This window comes from Sminthopsis crassicaudata, chromosome X, assembly GCF_048593235.1.
Source record: "Sminthopsis crassicaudata isolate SCR6 chromosome X, ASM4859323v1, whole genome shotgun sequence".
NCBI classification, from domain to species: domain Eukaryota; kingdom Metazoa; phylum Chordata; class Mammalia; order Dasyuromorphia; family Dasyuridae; genus Sminthopsis; species Sminthopsis crassicaudata.
Window position 1 is genome coordinate 57344309 of NC_133623.1, and position 8449 is coordinate 57352757.

Here is an 8449-nt window from a genome sequence, read left to right on the forward strand (position 1 = left end):
CCCCTCTCGAGGGCTGCTTTTTCGGGTGCCCTCGGCTACAATCCTCGCACCAGTCTTCTGCCACTCCTGGCTGGGCTCCCCGCTTTGAGCCCTTCCCTGTGTGCTCAGCATCAGACTTCTCATTCAAAAAGGGCTCTCCTCACATTCCCCAGAAGTCATCCAAAGAATCTGGACACAAAGTCCCGCCCAACCTGGCCTCAACTGCCCCTTCTTCCAGTCTCAATCTCCCACCAGTCCAGGGCAGTAGAACCCAAAGTGTGTCCTTAAGCAGACCCTGAGTTTTGAGAGACAGTGGAGTGTGGTGGAAAGGACCAGGCTCGGGAGTTACAACCCAACTTAGAATCCTGCCCGACGTGGACAACACGCGTCACCCTGGGCAGATCATTTAACCTCCCTCAGGTCCTTCATCCAGGAGGTAAAAGAGCTGAATTAGAGGCCTCGGGGGCGCCTCCCTGTTCTGACCGCCCCTTTCGGATACCTTTCCATCTCCCCTCCTTTGCTCACATCCTTCAGTTCTACGCTGCTTCCTCACAAGTGCTACCTAGTCAAGCAGGAGACAGAGCAGAGGGCTCCTGCTGTTCACTACCTGTTTCATCTGCTAAAGAAGGGGATGGCCTGCAAGACCCCCAAGATCTCTCTGGTCCAGCTCGCTACAGCCACTGCATTCACCCCATTCGAGAAGTCTTGCTTAGAGGCCTGTTACCGGCCAAGTCCTGGCCCTGCCCTCAAGGAGCAATAGGGACAGAACCAGAGCACTGGCTCAGCCTTGACACAGGTCTTCCTTCACAAGCCATACCAAGAGCCCCATTTCATATACATAGAACCTAAAATTCCGAGGAATGAGGGGACTTCTCCATCCTCATCCAGGTAAGCATTAGGACTCTATCACTAACATGTGCTTCACAAGCACCCACTGTGTGCTGGGGACCCAAAAACAAAGAATGACACAATCCCTCCTTACGAGGAACTTTTTAGGTGCAAACACATCAGAGAGGTGGGAGGAGAGGGAGACACGGGCAGCTGAGAAGAATCAGCAAAGGCCTCCGTGTCCAAGGTGGCCATTTCGGCTGGTCTCTGGAGACATCCATTACAAAGGCCCGGAGGTGGGAGATGGGAGAATGCGGGTGAGCTGAATGAGAAACGGTGACCACCACGAGGCTGAGAAGGCAGGCCAAAGCTTGGAGGGTGACTACATGAAGGCATTCTGACAAGCCCAGGGCAGAGTGGGAGAAGCAGGGGATGCTGAAAAGCAGGTAGTCTGGAGGGCGGAGCAAAGGGTACTGCCCCCAGAAACTCCCCCCCGCCCCAAACCAGAGCTACCAGGGGGTCTAAGGTGCCAGTTAACCTGCAGAAAACCAGAGAATGGCTCCTGGCCCCCCCGGATGCTGTAGAAGCCCAGCACGGAGCCAGATCTGGGAGGGAGGGGGGACACTGACAAACTGCAAGAACAAGAAGACAGACCTAGGTGACATCCTCCACTTCGGCCTCCAACCCAGAAAACCAGCCTCTGTATCCCCCTGGCCCCCATCCCCACAGCACACATCGACGTTCCTGCTTGATGGCCAGAGCTTTGAGACCTCAAGCCATGACTTGGGGGCAGAAGGTCCTTATGTGTTTGGGGCATCCGCTCTCGGGACAAGGAGGGCAGAACTGAAGTTTCCCTATTTGTCAAAGGGTTCACCCCCTCCCATTTTTGAGGGGAGCAAAGCACTGGAAAGAAAGTGGGTTCCCAGACACCTTGTGATAGCCGAATGTGCAGGAAGAGATGACGGACAGGAGGAAGCAGAGGTATGTGGGAAGTTGTGTGTGCTGCTGCCTGCAGCCAGCCCTGAAACAACACAAAGGGCCTGACGGCAGGAAGGAGTGACTGGTGGAAGCACGGCCCAGGGGCCAAAGGGGGCCCGCGCACGGGACGGGGCACTTAGCTTCTCTGCTCTGTTACGGGCCGGAGCGGGGCTCGGGGCCCAAGAAAACACAACTGCCAAGAGAATTCACTGGAGACATTTTCTAAGAAAGGGGCAAAAGGAGGCCCCTTGCAAGAAGCCTGCCTCCTGGTGCCCCACACAGCGAGATGCACAGGCTGGTCACACGGCCACAATTCCTCCATGTTTGGGCAGAGGGGGGAAAGAATAGCAGCAGCTGAAGCCGGGCAAGGATTCCTGCTGGGAGACGGCCTCCAAGGAGGTCTCAGTGCCCATTGGCTGGCTGGGGACCACACACAGCCAGACACAGACAGACAGACAGACACACACAACAGGCAATTGCAGGGAGGGCCAGGTCAGCAAACACACCTCCTGTGTACCTGGCCTGTGAAACAAAGGCAGACCTCTGGGAGATTAGTATTCTGAGCGGAGCCAAAATAACAGGCACAAGGCAGGAAACAAACACCCTGCATGTCTCCCCTCCCCTCAAAATGCCATCAGTGGGGGAGCTTTCAAGGGCAGGCAGATGGAGGCCTTGAAAGGCTGGGGGAGGGGGAAGGAGAACCTACAACCTGCAGCCAGCCTGCGACCCCTCTAAATCACGGCTGCTTCTCGTCTGATTCGCCCCCCAAGGAGCCAGGCTCAGGCCCTGCCTCGGTGGGCCTCCCTGCTCTGTGATGACCACAGAGGCGATCCTCAGCAAGTTCCCTTCCTCCTTTCCCCCAAGGCTCGGCCTGTGCCCAGGTCTGCTTCCCCCAACTGGGGCCTCCTCCTCCCGTCTTTCATCTGGAGGAGGCTGCCACAGCCAACCCCACCCCCGCTCCGGCCTCTCTGGCGCAGGCCGGAGCCGCTCAGGGTCCTTCCCAGGGAGAGCCCCGAGCAGCTCGCAATCCAATGGGAGGCTGAGCTGGAGCCTCAAGGACTCGGCTCCAAACCTTCCGCTTCCCCGGGATGCCCAGTGGCTCCTGCTCCCGCCTCTCTTCCCTCAGCGTATTCTAAGGATGCTGCCTGCCTGCCCAGCCGACCATCAGCTTCACGAGCACCCAGCAGAGGCTTGGCACAGAGCAGGCCTTGAACAGACCGCACGCTGAAGACCCCAAAGAGAACAGATGGTCCCGAGGGGCCTAAAAGAACTTAGGGCTCCTCATTCCCGTGGGGAAGACGCCAATAACCCCCCACCCTAAGTGACAGGGCCAAGGCCCGACCCAGGTCTTTTAGCGCCAAATGATTTGGTCGGAGGTCTCAGGCTAACCCGAGGCCAGTGGCCCGGGGGCGTTTCCCTCTCGGGCTCACATCTCACTTTCTCAACGCCACCAAAAAGGGCGCCAGCTTGGGCCCCGCCAGTGCTCCGGGGCCCAGGACAGGCCCTGTCCCTGGGAATCTCGTCTCCAACTCTCTTCCTGAAGAAGGGAAGGAAGGAGAGTCCCTTTTCTCCTGAAGGGCTGTGACGAGGGCTAAGCCGACCGAGTACGAAGGCCCCTCGAGCCTGGCTGACAGGCCGCCCCCTGGATGAGAGCGGGCCTGGCCAGGCTGCCCTGCAGACAAAGATAATAAACCGCTATCTGGGGTGGGAGACGGAGGCAGGCCACAGATACAGGAGCTGCCGCCGTCCAAAACAACAAGGCAGCGTCGGGAGGGACGCAGACCAAAGTGGAAGGGCAGAGAAGCGGCCAAGGGGCGGAGGCCTGCAGAGCCGGGGGCAAACAAGGCAAGGCCAGCCTCTGGTCCCAAAGAGCTTCCCAACAATGAAGGGTCATCTCCCGGGTGGTCCGCAAGCAGAGGCTGGACAACGAGGCAGGTGGGCTGGGGGCTGGCTCGTGGAGGCCCTTCCAACATGGCAGGCTTCGAACGAGGGAGGGAGGGAAAAATGGAACGGAGGGAAACGGGGAGAGCTAGACAGGGCCGGGGCAGAGACAGGGATGGAGCCTGAAGGGCCCCTGGCCTGGGCACAGACCCAGAGCTCACTCATGGAAGAAACAAGCTGGGGCAGCACCAGGGGGTGAGCAGGGCCTGGAAGTTCCACAGAGGACCTTGGGACCAGAGGGACTCAGCATCCTGGTGGCCTTCCTGAGCCAGCCAGAAGGTGCCCCGCCCCCCACCTCAGCAGCAGATCCTTCTTCCTTCTCACCTCAACTTCCCTCGCTCTGTTCATATTCTGTCCCACTGCTCAGCTTCTTGCAAAAACTCTCACAGAACGAGAACCAGAAGTAAGAGAAGAGTCAGCAGCCCTAGCACCCCCAGGCTTCCCCAGAGCGCCACTGAGAGGCTCTGTGGAATTCACCCCCGCCCCGGGGAGGCCACGCGCATTAAAGAGCGCCTCGGAGGCCCCCGAGAATAAAGCAATCCCCCTTCCCCGAGAGACCGCTCAAATAACTGAAGGCGCAAGAGCGCCAGCGCTGAACTTTCTCCTGCCTAAGGAGGAGCAGCGGAAGGGCATCTCCGCCACTCCTCTGAATGACTCCGGCCAGGGCGCGGACGGCCCCGAGCTGAAGGAGCACGGCCCAGCGAGCCCTCGCCCGCCTGCACGCCCCAGCCGCGGGGGCCACGTGGGCCACGTGGGCAAGCTCGGGCCTCCGCTGACCTGTCGGTCCTGGAGGGCGAGCTCTGCAGTAGCGGCTTCTTAACGACGTTGTGAGGGTCAAAGGAGACAATGGACACTCTGAAGTTCTATGTAAACGCTGGCTGTTCTTTTCCCTCGCTCCCACGAAGCTTGCTCTATGCCTTCCCACGCACACTAGCAAACTCTGTGTGGTACTGATTCAAGGTCTTACTGCTTCTGAGGGCCCCTGCAGAACCCCAGCCAAGGGGAAATTCAAGACACATCTGCTGAATGGGGGGGGTACATCTCCCCACGTGGACAAGAAACTCCCCGTGGAGAAAGATCGTTCTCCTCCCTTCATACACACAGACGCACACACACACAGACACACACACAGACACTCATACAGACACACACACAGACACACAGACACACACACTCACACAGACACACACACACACAGACACACACACACACACAGACACACACACAGACACACACACACAGACACCCACACAGACACCCACACAGACGCACACACACAGACACACACAGTCACATTCACACACTCACACAGTCACACCCACATACTCACACTGACACAGACACATACACACACTCCACACTCACACAGACACTCACACAGACACAAACACACACACACTCACACAGACACACACAGACACACTCACTCACACAGACACTCACACAGACACACACACACAGACACAAACACACACTCACACAGACACACACACACAGACACACACACACAGACACTCACACAGACACTCACACAGACACACACTCACTCACAGACACTCACACAGACACACACACACAGACACAAACACACACACTCACACAGACACACACACACACAGACACACACCCACAGACACACACTCACTCACACAGACACACACACACAGACACTCACACACACACAGACACACACACACACACAGACACTCATACAGACACACACACAGACACACAGACACACACACTCACACAGACACACACACACAGACACACACTCACTCACACAGACACACACAGACACACACACACAGACACACATACAGACACACACACAGACACACACACACAGACACACACTCACTCACACAGACACTCACACAGACACACACACACACAGACACACACACACAGACACTCATACAGACACACACACACAGACACACTCACTCACACACACAGACACACACACACACAGACACTCATACAGACACACACACAGACACACAGACACAGACACACACACACACTCACACAGACACACACACACACACATTCACACAGACACACACAGACACACACACAGACACTCACACAGACACTCTCACACACACACACTCTCACACACAGACACACACTCTCTCACACACACACACACACTCACACACACAGATACAGACACACACACACACTCACACAGACACACACTCACACACACACACTCTCACACACACAGATACATACACTCACACAAACACACACACAGACACACACACACACACTCACACAGACACACACACTCACACACACACACTCTCACACACACAGATACATACACTCACACACACTCACACAGACACTCACACAAACACTCTCACACACAGACACAGACACAGACACAGACACACACACACACACTCACACAGACACACACACTCACACACAGACACTCACACACACACACTCTCACACACACAGATACATACACTCACACAAACACACACACAGACACACACACACACTCACACAGACACAGACACTCACACACACACACTCTCACACACACAGATACATACACTCACACACACTCACACAGACACTCACACAAACACTCTCACACACAGACACAGACACAGACACAGACACAGACACACACACACACACACACACACACACACACACACACATAGCAGAGCTGGCCCTGCTGTGCAGCTGGGGATGGAGACGGGCTTGGAAGTGGAAAAGGAGTAAGAGGTCAGGAGCGCTCCGAGCCCGGCCTGGGCATGTGAGTAAGGGAGGATGCCGCGGGGGCCTGGGACCCCATGGCCCGCATGGCCGGGCTGCTGCTGGCACGGACGACCCCGGGCTGGCCTCTGCGCCAGCTTGTGCTCGCCCTGGGCCTGAGCAGCTGCAGACACGTTCCCCAGACGAGGCCCGGCCCTGACTGTCGGCCGGAACCGCTCGGGGTCAGCCCGGGCCGGGCAGCCAGGGCTCGGGGTTCGCCAAGGAGGGTCGGGGGGCTTAGGGATGAAAAGGCCCCCAGGGTCACCCCAGGGTCACCGGGCTCCACCTGCTCATGTTACAGATGAGGAAACTGAGGCCTTCTGGCTCAAACACCAGGTGGGGATTCAGAAAGACCTGAATGGGGGTGGGGGTGGGGGTGGGGGCTGCCAGGCCTGGCTAGGAACGAGAAGGGGGAGGGGCTGCCTCTGGTCTATGTCCCAGGGGATGGTTCACTGGAGGCCCCCCACAAATCTCAACCCCCCCCACCGTCATCACTGCTGTCCCCATGATCCCCCAGTCAGTTGCCATGGCTATTTTTTGTCCAAGGTCACCAAGGTCGTTGGTAACAGAGAATGAAGATTTGAATTCAAGTCTTGTGGGTTGTTTTCAGGAGTCCCCCCCCCCCCCCAGGAAGCAGCTGTTGGCCGGGCTCCCCCTCCCTCCCCCGGGGGCGGGACGTCCTGCACGCCGCAGGCTGGGACCTTCCTCCCGGCCCGGCACGAGGGGGTCCCCGTCCCCGGAGCCCCTCGAAGTCCCAGATCGGGCGCTGCCAAGGCTGGGGGGGGGGGGGCTTGAGGAGGAGCCCCCGGCAAAGGAGACCTGGCTCCTCTCAGGCGGCGGGCGGGCGGGCCCCGGCGAAGGTGGGGGCCCCGCGGGCAGCCCCCCAACCCCCACCCAGGGCTGTGCCCACGAGGGGCTGCCAGGGGGAGAGCGCAAACCCAAAAGGCACACACCTCGCGGGGGCGGCGGGAGAGGGCCGCCCCCAGACCCTGGGGGGGGGGGGAGTAGCCTCGGCAAAGCGGGCGAGCCGCCCCCTCCACAGCCCCGAGGGTAGAGGACCTGCGGCCGTGGGGGGGGCAAGGTCAGGGGAGGCCAGCCCCCGCCCCACCCCGGTTATTGACCCCGGCCGGCCCGCGCCCCTCAGCCCTCGGGAGACCCCGTTCCCGAGGGGAGGGGCCCTGACGCCCCCGCCCCCTCTCCCGACCCCCCCTCACCTGTCACCAGCTGCCGCTGCGGATCCCCGGCGGGCGCCGGCTCCCGCCCATCGCCGTCCGACGGCGGCCTCCTACGGCGGCTCCGCGGTGCCCGGCGACCGGGGATGGTCCTGGCGTCAGGCCCCAGCGAGTCGCGCAGCAGCTCCGGAGCGCGCGCCCCCACCGCAGCAGTGCTCCCCTCCCTCCCTCCCGGCCCTCCCTCCCCGGCCCGCGGCTCGCCTCCCCCGCCCGCCCCCTGGCCGGAAGAACCGCCCCCTGCTGCCACAAACAGGAACTGACGTGGAGATGACGAACGAGGCCTTAGGAGCTGGGCGAGGGAGGAGGCGGGGTAGTCCCGAAAGCTGGAAGCGCGCAGACTCCCGGCTGAGGGACTCTGGGAAGTCGTCAGGGTGTCTGCGCAGGCGCAGTACCAAAAAGCGGGGGCGACTAGAAACGAAACCGGTGGGAGTTTACCACTAACCCGTGGGCTCTCGAACGGACTGCGCAAGCGCGCTAGCCGGAAAAAAAGGTGTCACGATGCGCAGGCGCACGCAGCGCCCCGGGGCTTCTGGACCTCCGTGGAGCCCGGGGAGCTAGGACTCGGAGGCATGAGGGCTGGCCGGGCGCATGCGGCCCCGCGCGGGCCTCTCACCGGGAGCCGCAGCCGGCCGTGGGGGTCGCTGACACCCTGAGCCCTTTGGATGACAAGGACGGTCACGGGGTTTCCTCCCACCCTCACTGCCCGGGGC

General features: G+C 60.0%; 1 protein-coding gene across 2 annotated transcripts in view; it reads right to left on the bottom strand.

The window, feature by feature from the left end:
• The window catches only part of AKT2 (AKT serine/threonine kinase 2), a 29313-nt gene extending 21430 nt beyond the window's left edge, over window positions 1-7883 (bottom strand). Inside the window, exon 1 of one of the 2 annotated variants that reach the window (XM_074278426.1) lies at window positions 7722-7883. The gene's annotated coding sequence lies outside the window, so the exon portion shown is untranslated. The remainder of the gene's footprint in view (window positions 1-7721) is intronic. The other variant, XM_074278425.1, reaches the window with a different exon arrangement.
• Between the last annotated feature and the right edge of the window lie 566 nt (window positions 7884-8449).